General features: G+C 49.0%; 1 protein-coding gene across 8 annotated transcripts in view; it reads right to left on the bottom strand.

Moving 5' to 3' along the window:
• Positions 1 to 14,859, bottom strand: part of LINGO1 (leucine rich repeat and Ig domain containing 1) — a 471,014-nt gene that overhangs the window by 214,411 nt on the left and 241,744 nt on the right. The window contains exon 1 of one of the 8 annotated variants that reach the window (XM_090029094.1): positions 13,332 to 13,359. The exons of the other annotated variants lie outside the window; for them this stretch is intronic. The gene's annotated coding sequence lies outside the window, so the exon portion shown is untranslated. Of the gene's footprint in view, positions 1 to 13,331; positions 13,360 to 14,859 lie in introns of those variants that run through there. 8 annotated transcript variants of the gene reach the window in all.

Below are 14,859 nucleotides of genomic sequence, written 5' to 3'. Positions count from 1 at the left end.
TTGCTAAGTTCTTCTCTGAACATTTTGGAGTGCTTGGACCACCATCAGGCTGCTGCTGGGACCTAGCCCTTCATCCACAATCTAAGCAGTCCACTCCTTCCAGAGTAGAAACCAAAAACTCCAAACACTCACAAGTCACCTGCCCCATCTCACATAAGGCACTCTCCTTCCTCTTCTTTCATCGGGCTCTCAACTCACTTGGTTTCCCTATTCAGTCCTATCGTTCCCCCCTTAGTTGAAGGAGTCACAACATTTGCTCACCCCTGCTAAGGGGACACATCAACACTCTCTTGTTCCTTTCCTTCTAGGAGAGGGTGCTATATCCATCAACAGCACAGGGAGGGACTGCCAGCACCCACTGCTAGCAGCACACAGCCCTGAGAACACTAATTTAGGTTGTGCACCTTCCTAATGCAAAACACCCCAGCTACTTTTCTTTTCAGGCCTTTAGACCTATGCACTCCCAGCCATCCTGGTTGGCCTCCAACTTGTGGCAGAGCCCTGACTCCAGATCTGCCATCCTTGGAGCTTTCCTTGTCAGCCACATGACTCTCTGAACCATAGACAGCTGTTACCGTCCTAGCAGGCCAGCTTGCAGACACAGCCCTTTGTCATCCATCCCCTAAAACCGAGGAGGTGGTGCAAGGTGACACCAGTGCAGCCGAGCCCTGACTCCTCATCTTAGTTCATCCTACAATAACCTATTTAGACAACACACTTTTTGGCACTGAGACTCTTCTTTGGGGTCCAGGTAGCAGCAACTGCAATGAGGATCCAACCTCTATTGCATCTTCAAGATGTTCTTCTACCATATTATGATTTCACATGCTAAATTTAAATGAAAATTACAAAGCTGTTGTACCTGCCCTACTCCCCTGCATAGTGCTCAAACCCTCTATCCAAGATGGAGGGAAAAGGTTCAGTGTCCACAAGGTCAGGCAGTTTGAGCAAATTTTCCTCAGGAAGCAGGAGGAGTAACCCTTCCCAACAGAGCTACTTGTGTAAATAACCAGGGTGAACAGGTGTCACTCAGGCCTGCAACATTCAAGACCCTCACTACATTGCCACACAGCTTGGAGACCAGTGTGGGGTCCTGCTGGTCAGAACGGAGGTACGACGAGACAAGTTCAGGGGAGGATGGTAGGCTATAACAGTGAAAGCAGTGAGGGAGGGAAGCAAGGAGAGCTCTTTAGCCAACAGCATCACAGCTTTCTGCTTTTCTGAGCATAACACTAAGAAAAATCCCACTGTGAATCCTAGATTACAATTTGCACTAAATGTCTTTGCCAGGTTCCATTCGTGGTTAGGCAACACACATTATCCACCTTTTTCTGTCTGAGAAGCTGCATTTAATATCACAGCTATTTATGTTTTTTAAAGACCAATTAAATATTAAAGGCGTTTATCAAGGTTTAAGGCTGCAGAGAGCTGAGCAGCTCAGATGTCAGTGACGCTGCCATGTGGTTTCGGAAGGGGAGGCAAAGCCTAGAGCAGGGTCCGGCGGGAGCCACGCATTTGTGGATTGCCATGTGTTGCTTTGTTATGCACACCTGTGCCAGCCACCTCATTAAACAGAGTGAGACAGGGAAGTGGATGGCTCAGAGGATTGGGAAATGGGATACAAAACCTTTTAGCTCTAGGTCACTGCTTCAAATCTGGCCCAGGGAAGTTACCACAGAAGAGATGGCTCTTCTGTGTGGCCTTTGTGAACTATACCAATGGTCTCAGGCCAGTTTTCAGCAGATAGCTGTCCAAAATACAGGTGTTAGCACTGCACAGTCTCACTGTTATGGGCAACCTCACCAGGAGGACTGGTGGCAGAATAGGCTGTGGAGAGTGAATTAGTTTCCCTCCCTTGGAGGTCACTACTCTGGGTGAGGAGTGAGGGAGGTTGGCTGGGACAGTGTGAGAGGAAGCTGGCTTGGCCATGGCCTGTGCTGCACCTATTGTACATGAACAAAGGCTGGTACCCTCTCTGTATCACTCTGGCACTCCTCACTGGCACTTAAATAATTTTAAACACACACATTGACAAATTATCTTGCAGGAAGAAGACAGGACTAGAAATGGGACCTGAGCTCTCAGCATTTGCTTGTGAGGGCTCTGGTACTAAAAGGACTAGCTCTGGTCACCACAGCCAGCAGAGATGTGCTACCCATAACAGCTTGATGTGAAAACACAGAGATGGCACTAAAAAAAACACCTCCTCCCAAAAATGGGCAACAAATGAGCAAATGCACTTCTGGTAAGAGACAATCACTTCTAAGCAGGCCATCAATGCTCAACACTTTCAAAAGCAACAGAGGAATCAAGGAGCTGGGGTATACCCTGGTGTCCGGTCAGAAAGGAGATGGGCAGTCCGTGTTTGACTGGGACTCTAAAGAAGGTTTTTTGCAACCATACGATCTGCCCCCTCCTCCCCCAAGAGAAAAAGGGGTGGGAGGGGAGACAATGCACAAGGAGTTATAGTGACTTGAATCAGGCCATGGAGACAGTCAGTAATACAGTAGCACAATGTGTCTCCATGTTTAAGTCTCCTAAAACCTGGCTCAGAAAGCCTGCAGTCATTACTGCCTGTATTTCAATATTGTGTTCCAACAGCAATACACAGAATGCTTCCCAACTGGGCTGACCAGGAATACGACAATGCATTTCATGGTCCTAATCTACACTGCAATACTGTAAACAAGTGAGTGTCCCGGGGCTGGTCTGAATGTAGGCCCGCTCACCTGTTTCTGGGCAAACCACCCACCTACCTCACCTACCACACCTTGTTGTTACATGACCATACAACGTCACTAAGGCAGGAGGCTGCCCATTTACTCGCCCTGGCGACAAGCGCTTTACACACAACTCCAACCACCCTTATCATGTCCCATGACTCACAGATGTTTCTCCAGCTGGGTAGCACAGGGACCTGAGCTCTAGAGTCTTATGTGGGACTCTCACACCTCACCAGAGCTCGTGGTCCCAGCATCCTCACACTGGGTTCTTACATATTCTTATTCTGGGCTCCAAGCCTCACCCTGGGCATCCAAGCCCATACCTTGGGCCTACAAGCTCCACCCTCAGCTCCAGGCCCCATACTGGGCTCCAAGTCCCACATACTGGGCCTCCAAGCCCCACCCCAGGCCTCCAAGTCTGCATACTGGACCTACAAGCCCCATCTCGGGCCTCCAAGCGCTGTCCTGTGCCCCCTGGGCTACCATAACCTCATGGCTCACGGTAAATTTGGGCGCTGGTCCAGGTCCCTCCACCAACCTGGGCCCTGCCTCAGGACTCCCGTGACTCTGGGCTCCCCCTGCTTGCTCTCATACCCACCAGGGATGTGGGGCTGGGGTCAGAAGGCACCCCATACTTGCCCTTCACCAGGCCTGGTACTTTTGGGGGACTGTCCTGCCGCAGACAGTCCCACCAAGCCACCTGTCCCCGGAAGGGTGCAGTTTCTGGTCATGCCCAGGACCATGGGGTCTCCTCCTTCCCCACAGCCCCAGCCCTTACCTCCAGGCTGTTGCGAGCAGCACCGCCAACCAGGTGGTGTTCGCTACTGGCTGGCAGCAGACTGATGGCTTGACAGTGAGGGACCAGCCCTTCTATACAATGGCTGGATCTTGTCCCCCACTCACGCAGCCCTGCAGGCACCTGAAGGCTGCCTTGCTGCTGCTGCTCAGGCTGTTGCAAGTAACAGAGCACCCTGTGCTCTGTTACAAACACATCTTGACTTTTTCCCCTCCCCACATAACTTTACAAATTTCCATTAAGGTAGACCTTAATTTAAGGGAGAAGATTTCTTGGTATTAATTCTCTCTGTCCCAAGAAATGTTAAAATTAAGAAGAACCTGGCCCAGTTTTTCTCTATCCCAGTTTCAAATTATATTTTCACCATACATGCTCAACATGTATCTTCTAGAAGGCCTATTACTTTTAATACCTGTTTGTTCCCTAGGCAATCAATTTGCCTCCTCAGTGCTTTAGTGTCCATGATCCTCTCAGAGTATCCTTTGGGCCATAACACATTCATCCTGTTTCTTTAGCTTTACTCCAAGCCCCCTGGCATCACAGCCTTATTATTGGTTTGCCCATCGTAGCCTGGATATTCTCCAGCCCACTCTTCCCAAAACCGACCGTGTTTATGTTAAATAGATCCAGCACTGCTGAATGACTCAGATCTGTAATGCCAAACCCGACGGGTATGACGTGTTGCCAAAGATGGTGACAGGGTCAGCTTGTAGAAGAGGAAGAGCAAGAAGCTTCCATCTGCATTGGAGCTTTTTATTGTTTAAATAGAGACATGGTGAATGTTACCGGACTGATCCCCTTGGAATATGTATCCATCTATTTATTCCTAGGATCTTTATTCCACAAAAAACTAAGCAGATGGACAGATGGCAAGCATATTCAGTATGTCTGGAGGATGTCTGAGCCTCTACAAGGTACCCTCAGTGAACAGTGAGATTTCTTTGCATCTCCCTTCCTGACCACTCAGTAAGATGAAATAAAGACCCCTACACTCTCCCCCCAAGTCAGGAGAGTCTGACCTATGAGCCTAACCTTTCCACCCACTTTCTGCCAGATGGTGCTGGTACATGTGACCTCACACAGCACAACAAGGAGGAAGTGCTACAGGCCCCTGCTCAGTCAGCTTAGGTGAAGGGATGGTCCACGACCCTCTGTAGATGGAGAAAAGGCAAATGATTTACTTCCTGCCCATCCGCCTGTGGCCCCCCACCCCCTGGATCAGAGGTTAGATTAGGCATGTTTCCAGTCCCGATCCTGGGGCTCATGGGAACTTCCTGGTTCAAGAGCTGGGCTGATCTGTCTCTGTTCCCAGACTGAGACTCCATGATTCCTCCAGGTGGAGAACACCAATGCTTATTGTCTGGCCTGGTGTGAAGAGGGCAGTGTGTTAAGCCTTGTGATGGATTCACAGGCTCCACAGAGGCATAATGAAGTAGTAGCCACATGGGGCACTCATAGGAACACATGTACTGTACAATGGCCCACTGCCTGCCTGAGAGAAGACACCACTCATTCCTGTGCCTCTATAGCCAGTTGCACAGCCACATGCCCAGAGTCCCCTGCTGCCTGCTCTCTGCACATCTCCAATAATGACATGTCCTTCAATGTGTGGCTGTGGGGGCAGACAAGCTCCACTTGATGCTGGGTGTGGTCTGGAATGGGGCAACCCTCCCACATCACTCCATTTGTGCCCCTTCCTTGGGCCCTCCCTCTTTCAGCTCCCCTGTTCCTGGCTGAGGAAGGAGGTACGCTATTTCTGCCAGTCAGAGCCCATCGGCACCACTCTTCATGTAATTTCCATAAGGTAGAAGTGGCCAACCTGTGGTCTGCTTGCCGCAAGTGGCTTGAGCGGCCTCTGTGGGGGAATGTGGCAGACAGGGGAGGGAGCAGGGAACACAGTGGCAGGGAGGGCAGGGAGCAGAAACCAGAGCAGCTGATTGGGCAGGAGAAGGGGATGGAGTGGCACTTGGGAGGGGTGTGGGAGCTTAATTTGTGGCACACCTGCCAAAAAGGTTGGCTTTCACTGCCATACTGTCTCTACTCCCCTTTCAGGACCTCAGTGCAGGAGTTGCCGCAAATGTTCCTCTCCAGGCCCCTGGTCAGCCCCACACAAGCTCCTCACCCCAAAGAGCTCTGCTGGGCCTGTCCTCCTTCTACGTCTTTCCTGCATGTGTCAGGGCAGGGGTGAGCAATTATTTTGGCTGGAGGGACACTTAATGAGTTTTGGCGAGCTGTCAAGGGCTGCATGGGTAGCCCCGTCCCTTGACAGGGGCCCCACCCCTGGTTGCCATCTGGGGATCAGACATCCTGCCCCCTAATCCCTAACCTTTGCCACCGGAAGTCCCTCCCATTGCCCCCGAAGTACTCCTTTCCGCAAAGGGGTTGCCATCTTGGAATCGGAAAAACCCCAAATTATATTCTAAATATCAAACATCTACTACAACACACATGAATTTGATTTCAGAAAATATTTTTTGTCCTGATTCACATGTGTTTACTTAGTGTACATAGAGTTGATTGTTTAATAGCATAAAATAGTTTTACTTTTGTATATTGTGGGGGAGTACAGCTGGTATGGGTGGGTGGGTACAGATTTGTGGGGGGCTGTGAGTGTGTTTGTATGGGTATGTGTGTATGTGGGGGGGTGGGAAGGTGTGGGGGTGGGGATATGGATGGGTATGGGGCTGTGGGTGTATGTGGGGTGGGGGAGCATGTGGGCGTGTATGTGGATATGTGGGGTGTGGGTATGTACGGGGTTTGTGTGGGGCTGTGAGTGTATGGGGGAGGGTGACTGGAGTATGTCAGGGGGTGTGGGGTGTGCATGATGGTGCGAGGGGGGATGTGGGTACATGTGTATGGTGAGCTATGTATGTGGGACCTCACTACAAAAACGCACCCCCACACATGCCCCCTCCCTCATTTCGGACAGCTCCTGAAGTCTGGGGGCGCTCATGGGCCACGGCAGAAAATGGGCTAGAGGTGGCCCAGCTCCATACAGCCCCTACCAACCCAGGCTGTGCACTCCTACTGCACCGGCCTTGGCACCCACTGGCCCTGGTACCGGGGCACCAATGTAGGCCCTGCTCTCCTGCCCAGCTGTCACTGTGCTCCCGCCGGCACGCTCACTGCCGCTGTCCTGCCCCCTGCCTGTCTCCACTGCCACTGCCATTTCCCCACTTTCCTACCAGCCACCACTGCTTCTCCCCACCCTCCTGCCCATCCGCCTGCTGCCCCAGCAGAACGTAGTTCCTGGCCGTATGGCTGGGACCACAAGATGCAGCAGGAGCCAGCCGGAAACTGTGGGGGCTGGGCCAGGCCAGCTCCTGCTGTACCAGCAGAGAGAGGGCAGAGCTGGCTCGGCTCCACAGAGCAGCTGCCAGCCAGGGCTCCACGCTTCTGCTGCTCCACCCTGGACCCCACCAGCTCTGGCACTGGGGCACCAGTACAGGCCCCCCACTCCTGCCCCCCACTCCCCACTCGTTGCTGCTACCTTTCCCTTGCTGCTTCCCTTCTTTGCCACCTGCAACCAATCCCTGTGGTTCCCAGATGGCTCCTGCTGCTGATGGCCCTGGGACACTGCACTCCCGCCTGCCCGCTTGCTACCACTTCCCACCCCCACCTGCCACCGCTGCTGTTTCCCTTTCTTCCCCACCTGCCGCCACTTCCGCTCCCTACTCCCCAATCGGCCTGCTGCTCTGGCAGCATACAGTTAGTTCCCAGCTGCATGGCTGGGACCGCAGGATGCAGCAGGAACCAGCCTGGCCCCTGGCTGGTTCTTACTGTGCTGTGCAATTCCAGCCGTACAGCCAGGAACTACATGGTGCCAGCTGGGCTGGGCTGACTCCAGCTGCACTGGCCATCCTCCCCCTCTCCCTCTCCCTTTGCCGGAGGGAGGGTGGGGGAACTGCCTGAAGTTTCTGGCTGGGGACTGGGGGCGGAGGGGCTGGGGGTAGGGTAGGGTGGGGCTGGGCAGGCCTTGCTGCTGCCAGTGCTGGGTCCCGGTTCCTGCTTCTGCCAGCATCTTGTCATCTTTGACAGGAAGCCACAAGCAGATAGTAATTAATTTTCTAAATTTTTTAGGGGCCCTGTGGGCCAGACAGAAAGGCCTGGTGGGCCAGATCCAGCCCACAGGCTGTATTTTGCCTGCCCCTGTGTCAGGGGCTACAGCATGGGTCCAGTGGCCTAAGCCTGGCTTAGCTTCTGCAGTGCTCAGCACCAGCTGTGCCAAGAAACAGGTTGGCAGATGCTTTATGATAGATATCCGTGTAGATATAAAGGCATCAGACAGAGAAAAAATGCCAATAGAAATAAACGAGGCTGAGATAATGAACCGACATCCCACATTTCCAGAGATGAGTAATAGGCAGGCAGATCAAGCAACCAACCTTTTAGGGATCAGAAGCAAGAGAAAGGAAGTGATCCCCTTTCTCCCCTCTGCCCCAGTCCTGGCACACACGCCTTCTCTCTTTCAGGCATTAATCTTTCATCCAGGATAACGTCTGACTTCATGAGGAGAGAAAAAATTAAATATTTTACGAGACCGCAGTCAATCTTGCAGGCCCTTCTGTTGACATTTCAAACATATATTTGACCTTGTCTCTCATTCCCTCTTGGTGGAGCAGATAGCTCTACAGAAAGCACATTACCCTCAGAGTTTGGGGACCTGGCACATCAGCTAAGCCCTTTTAAGGAGAAAAAGGTGTAGGGAAGAGGCCATCTCCACATCCCTGCCTTCCTTCTCCCTGTACCCTATTTGCCTTCCCTGCCTCCTTTTCCCTCCCCTGGCTCCTTTTGTTCTCCCTTCTTCTTGCTCACTTTCTTGCTTTTGTTGTTCTCTCCCATCCTTCTGCTCCTTCCAGCATGCCCTTTCTATCCCATGCCCCCTCTCCGTTTCCCTCTTCCCCTTGTCCATCATTCTGGGCTCTCTCAGCAGCTTGGGTTCCTCTTCCCTTTCTGTATTTTCTTAGCTAATTTCTTTGTCTCTCTCCCCTATCCTCCTTCTGCGCCTCAATTAATGTCAGCATCACTTTTCATCCCTTTTTTAAACCAAAGGTTCTGTTGTGCCCTCACTGTGTCCAAGGCAGGACCGAGCAATCACAAACTCAGTCAGGGACAAGTGTTTGATAAAGGACTTGAGCAATCTCGCAGGGGAACAAGCATCTCTGACAGTCTCAGCTTTGGTTGGTGGCTCAAGGACTGCATGTCCCATTCCCAGCCATTCTGTCTTTGGCTTTGCATCAAAAGTTTCCTTTACTTCTCTTTTCTGTGACACATCCTCCCTTTGAGAAAGTCACATCAAACATTCAAATACAAGGGGAATGTTATAAAAATGCTGTCTTCATTTAAAAGCTAGACCTGTCATTTTTCTAAGACTTGTTTCTCATTTCCCAGTTATGGCCTTTTGTCCTGGTGGCTCTGGTTCAATACAGGGTCAAGCAGATGCAGAGCACAGCCTCTGAGGCAATCCCCCCACTCACAGCAATTGAGTAAGCTCACCATACCCCTCCTACCACAGCAGTAATAACAGAAAGCCCTCACCATGCCCTGCCTCACGTGATAACACATCAAGACAGAAGAGGGAGAGCTTTGGAGAATGCAGGTTCTTCTGAACCCCAACTTTAGGAGAAATGCCAGAGAGAAACTGCCATGTTCCCATCTTCACTGGAAAAGAGTCTCAGATCCTAGATTAGATAACCTGTGACAATGCCTGTTTGCTCACCATCGCTGCAGAGAGACAGATAGACCCCTGCCTCAGGGAAGAGGTCTGGCTATGCAAGGTATAATACATAATATCATTCACCTTTCTCTTCTGCCATGGTGGGCTACATAACTTATCCTTGTTGTATGTTTCCAACATACTTACCTGGCAGGGGAAGCACCGTGACCACGTAGGCAGGCTCCCCAGGGCAGGTGATTGTCTCTGATATGTCCTCCATCGGAGGTCTATATTGAGCAGATTCTTTTTGGTGTTGGGTGGTGGAACCGGAGCTTGCTCCATCCACTCCATGCATTGACCTGGTATTGAAGTGCTTCCAGGACTGGTGCAAAAAAAACAGGGAAAAAAAAAGCCATGGACCTGTGGATGGCAGAAGGCCATCATAGACATGAAGGAGGCGGGTTTGAGCCCATCTCCAAGGGAACCAACACCCAAATATTTGGAACTATGTGGCAGCATCAGCAGGAAGGGCAGGGGAAAAAGCCATACTTTCAGTTCCAACTGGAAGTAGGATAGACTAGCGCAGGGTCACACAGGATGAGCAGCACGGGGGAAGCCAGCAGTGTTGCTGCCTGTGCCTATCCAGTCCATACAGCAAGTACTAAAGCTCTGGTTTCAATGCAAACTCATAGCAGAGATACAAATCATTCACCCCTAATTAAAAAATTGGGCAAATTAGACTGACACAGCTCAGGGGCACCAGAATAAGTTGTGTTTATACCAGGGAATTGCAAAGAGCAGCCCTATCAAAGGCTGAGTCCTAATGGAGAGCAGAACTACTATTGAGAAGCAGCAGCTTCTAAGACTGCTGAGGTGGGTGAGCTGCATCACATTTGAACTGCATCCACACTAGACCATGTAGGACCCACTCGTACCACACTGTAGGATGGGAAGGCATCCCGAGGCTTCTTGCTATTCTTACAGGGTTACTGCATTTTGGGAAACCTTTGCACCTGGAGCCTGGGCTAATAGAGTCAAACTCCCCAGATCTCTTAGCATGGTCCATGGCTGAGACTCCTGGGAGCTACTGCAATACAAATAATGCATAACATTATTTACAAGGAAATAACAACAACATAGTTGCCCAGATAAAGAATGAGGGAATAGAAGGCATTTCCTCCTGGCACCAGAACGCCAAGTGCCTACATCCCACCAAAGCTATCTCAAGCAGCTTCCTGGGTACCAGAATCTCTGCTGTTCTCCATGCAGCTGCCAGAACCTCCAGTTATTTGGGGGGCTATTATGCTGCAGTGGACACAAGGCCTTGGTTAACCTGATAGATCATATCCTTGTGCTCTAACTCTAGATAACATGGAGTAACTGAACTGGAAAAGAAGTGGTGAAAGCATCCTCATTTGGTATGTCTGCCTTTGGTTAGACAGACATACCTTCTCCTGACCTTCATTCCAGGAAAACAAAATTATATGGCCTGTGATAGTGGTTTGGCCCTGATCTTGCCAACACTCAGTTGCACTGTGCAAATAACTACAAGAGCCAGGAAGGAATGGCAGTGTACACCAAAACTGTCCAAATCTGCTGCTTTAACATGCCATTTAACAGCATGACAGGCTATGATTCCTGTATTTCTGTGACACAGTAAGTCTTCCCAGTGGACCACTCTTTTAAGATGCAGCATTCTTAGGCAAAAGAGGCTATCAAGGTGAGTGCTAAGCTCAACTTTCTCTGTAAAACATGACGGCTTAGGACTTTTCTGATAGGTGAAGAAAAAGGGAAGCAGGCATGAAGGATTGGAGTCACACTGGCCAGCGTCCTGCAACCCAGTCTGAATAGGCAGTGGTCAGTTCCATTAGCATGGGAATGGAGCTCAAATGCCTCTCTTCAATACACAGTACAACAGCTCCCCTCACAGGTGTGAGGGGAGAGAAGTGGTTTTATGATGCCAACCACCTCCCCTGCACAAAAAAGAAAGAAAAGAGGAAAAAACCCCTTCATAACTGTAGTGCATTCCAAGGAAATTAACTTTCAGTCAGGAACCATCCATTACCAAGAGACAGTGCTGGAGGGTGGAGAGGCTGTACTTCAATCCTCAATCCCAGCATATAACATCCCTGGGATAGGAGTGTCAAGAAGAAGGAAGAATGGTTTTGGGGAATTTAGCCCTGCACTGTAGACTATTCATCCCTGGTCACCCAGGTGACTGACTTCCTCGGAGAGGAAGAGTTGACTGAAGGAGATTAGTCTCAACTTGCATGCAGTGCAGAAGGAGTTTTAGGGTCCCTCACAGACCCAGAATGGTCACAGTCAAAACGTGCCTACTGAAGTCAGAGGTGGCATCCAGTTTTATGGCCTACTCACTTCTCATTCCGCTGATGTGGATTTATTATGGCAGAAAGGACAGTATCCATATTTTCTCTGTGAGAGTGCTGTGACTGAAATGATTCGTGACTCTTTCAAGACCATGGTTCCTAGCAAACCTGAAACATTTCTTTCCCCATGCCAGCTACTTCTGCAGGATGTGGTACTAAGCATGTCTACAGCTATGCCATTTCTCTTACCCATCACCCTGCTAGCGTAGCATGATGCACTGACTGCACACCCTTGTTCTTTTAGCTTCTCCCCGCAACGCCCTCAGAATCCTGCTGTGCTCCTATGAGAAGTCTCATAGCCCCACACCAGAGGAAGGAGAATGGGGACAGCCTCGTTTTCTCCCTTTCTTTTATGGTGCCTCCAAAGGAAATATGAAAGAGCAAAGAGGAGTCTGTAATGGAGCAACTGGTATATAGGAACAACTGGTTCAAGAAGAGTCTGATAAGAAACCTTCTTCTCCTCTCATCCTTTCAAACTCTCTACCCACTAGCTTATAAAATTTATACCCCCCACCGCCTTTACTCAGATGTTACTGAATCACCAAAGGCCTCCTTAGAACCAGGTGCCTTATCAACAGCTCCATCACTAGACAAGGAGAGTTGGATCTAGAATTAGGTGTAATTACAAATGAAGGAACTTAATCTTACAAACCCCCATCGTCAAGCATAGTGCCTACTGCTAGGCATCTTGTCGCAATCAATGGGAAGACTCAAAGTAGTACATACATTATTTTTGTGGTGGGCTCTACCTCATTACTCTGGGATAGGAAAAACATGTAATTGTAGATGACTACTTAACTTCAGGAGAAAATATCCTAGGAACATAATGTAAGAGAGGAATTTCAAAGGTGTCAGTACAGAGGAATGGATTAATTCACTGAACCATTTTGAAAGAAACCAAGCGTTACAAAATGTTTTTAAAGTGCTGTAATCTCTTTGGTGTGTTGGCTAAATGAATCCCCCCTCCATATCTAAAAATACATTTAATCACCCACACCGTATTTCAATATTTCCAGATTCCTAACAAAATTACAATATCAGTATTTTTATCTAGGTCTAACCCTCTGACTCAAATTATTATTGTAACTTTTAAACTTTCTTAGATCAGCAGAGACTGATGTTTGGAGATCAAAAGGAAAGATTTATTATCCTAGTATTTTCCTCTGAAACACACTAGACCTATACCTCCTAGCCTAACAAGATCCAGTAGCTGGAAACTGAAGCTAGACAAATTAAAACTGGAAAGAAGATGCCAATTTTTAAGAGCATGGGTAATTAAGCAATAGAATGGCTTACCAAGGGATGTGTTGTTTTCTTCATCACTCAAAAGCTTTAGATGAGGATTGGTTGTCTGTCTTAATGATATGCTCTAGCTCAACTACAAGTTAATGGGCTAGATGCAAAAATTACTACTTGAAATTATATGGCCTGTGGTACTGGTTTCAAATCAGGCTAGATGATCACAACAATCCCTTCTGGCCTTAAAATCTGAGTCAACGATGGAAAAAAATCTAGTGTTGCAAGAAATATTCCTCCATTAGGAATTACTATGTCAGTTCTTTTCCCTCATAATTTTTGCTTTGTCAAGGATACCAAGAAGTAGTTCTTAAGACTGTTGTAGCAGTGAAAATTCTGAATAGGCAAATTAAGGGGAAAAAAAAACAAGAAGGAAGAAAATAAGCATGTTGATAAAAAGCTGAATAATTCAGCAGAGGATCAGTTAGTAGACTTGATTCCTTCAGAATTTGAATGAAATCGTTTTTACTTACAGTTCGTTTGTCTTTTGGTTTGGAACTCTGTGAGCCAGAAAGCAGTATATTTGCATTTCACTTTCTGCTACGGAAACTGAGGCTTCATTCCATGGGCTTTCTTGTTGAATGATCTGCTCTAATTTAATTGGAATTTGAATCCCTTAAAAAGCAGTTTTGTGATCTGATCCTTCATATTGAGACTTTGTGATCTGAAAAGCAATATATTTGTGTTTATATAGTAAGAGAAGCCTAATTGTTTTGGGCTTTTCTACTGCATAAACTGTTGAATCTAAAAAAGTTTTGACTTTACTCCTAATTGATATTTTTGTATTAAAATGCTATGACACAAAGAGCAATTTGTTTGTAGTTCCTTACTGTGAGTTTTTTTGTATTGAATAATGAGGGGCTTTGGTTCTAAAACACTAACAGGGATAACTTTGATGAAGTTAACAGTACTGCCTATACAAGTAATGATTCTCTTCCACTTCTTTGAGGAAATGGGCCCTAAAAGCTAGAAACTCAAAGGTACGGAGGAGTTTCAAGATGCAAGTAGGCATCTACCGGAATGTTTAAAGGTGGCTACGCACCTCACTCCCACTGAAATCATTGTACAACCTATGTGCTTTGGAAAATTTCATTAGGCATCTTTAGGTGGTTGAATACCTTTAAGAAGTCTAGTATAATAAAAGCCTTAGTCTGTCTTTCTGTCCGTAATGCTCTGGGTGAACTGCACATGCGCCACCAAGAGGGCACGTGCCAATTACAGATAGAGGCAGCTGCTGTGCAGTCCCCCCTCAATAGCCAGCAGAAAGGGGGAGGCGGTGGGAAAGAGGGGAGGAAGAGAGGAAGGAGAGCAGGAAGGGGAAGGGGGGAGCGGGTTTCCAGTGGCAGTGCCGCAGCCACCACTGCCCAGCCCTGACAACAGATGACAGAGAGGGGGAGGCAACGGGAAGAAAGGGAAGGGGAAGATATTGTATGCCGCCAGGTGTCAGCAGCTGCCACCACATGCAAGCTCCCTTCTTCCCCCCGTTCCCAGGAGCCAACAGTGGCCTGGGGTGAAGCAGCCGGGGGGGGAAGGGCATATGGGGCCACACCAGGAGCAGCAGGGGGTGGTATGGAGCCCACAAGGCCGGACATGCGGGGTGGAGATGAAGCAGGGGGCGCACGGGGCTGGAGGCAGGGGGTGGAGGGGGATGCAGTGGGTGGGGGGTGCAAGGGGCCAGACGTGGGGGGTGGGGACGTGGGGAGTACACAGGGCTGGAGGCGGAGCGATGGCACTGCAGGGCACTTGGTGACGGCGCTCCATCCCCGCCCACCCCTGCCTCCACCCAGTCATGCATGATGGGCAATTTGCTAGTCTGACCATAAGAGTCTAACTGAATGGGAAATAGCATTGATTAAAAATGCCAATTAGATTTACTTCTATAGCACGTATAAAGTTTTATGTGCTGAAATGAAAGTCTTTAGGGTTCCTAGTCTTTCTAAACAACTTGCTTTAACTCAACCACAGGGTCTCACATGCAATGCTGAATCAGAGGCTGAAATT

The sequence above is a fragment of the Crocodylus siamensis genome, chromosome 15, assembly GCF_052110815.1.
Source record: "Crocodylus siamensis isolate JL-2025a chromosome 15, ASM5211081v1, whole genome shotgun sequence".
In the NCBI taxonomy this organism is placed as follows: domain Eukaryota; kingdom Metazoa; phylum Chordata; order Crocodylia; family Crocodylidae; genus Crocodylus; species Crocodylus siamensis.
Note: the sequence above shows the minus strand (reverse complement) of the source record. Positions and strands in the feature narration are given on the sequence as shown.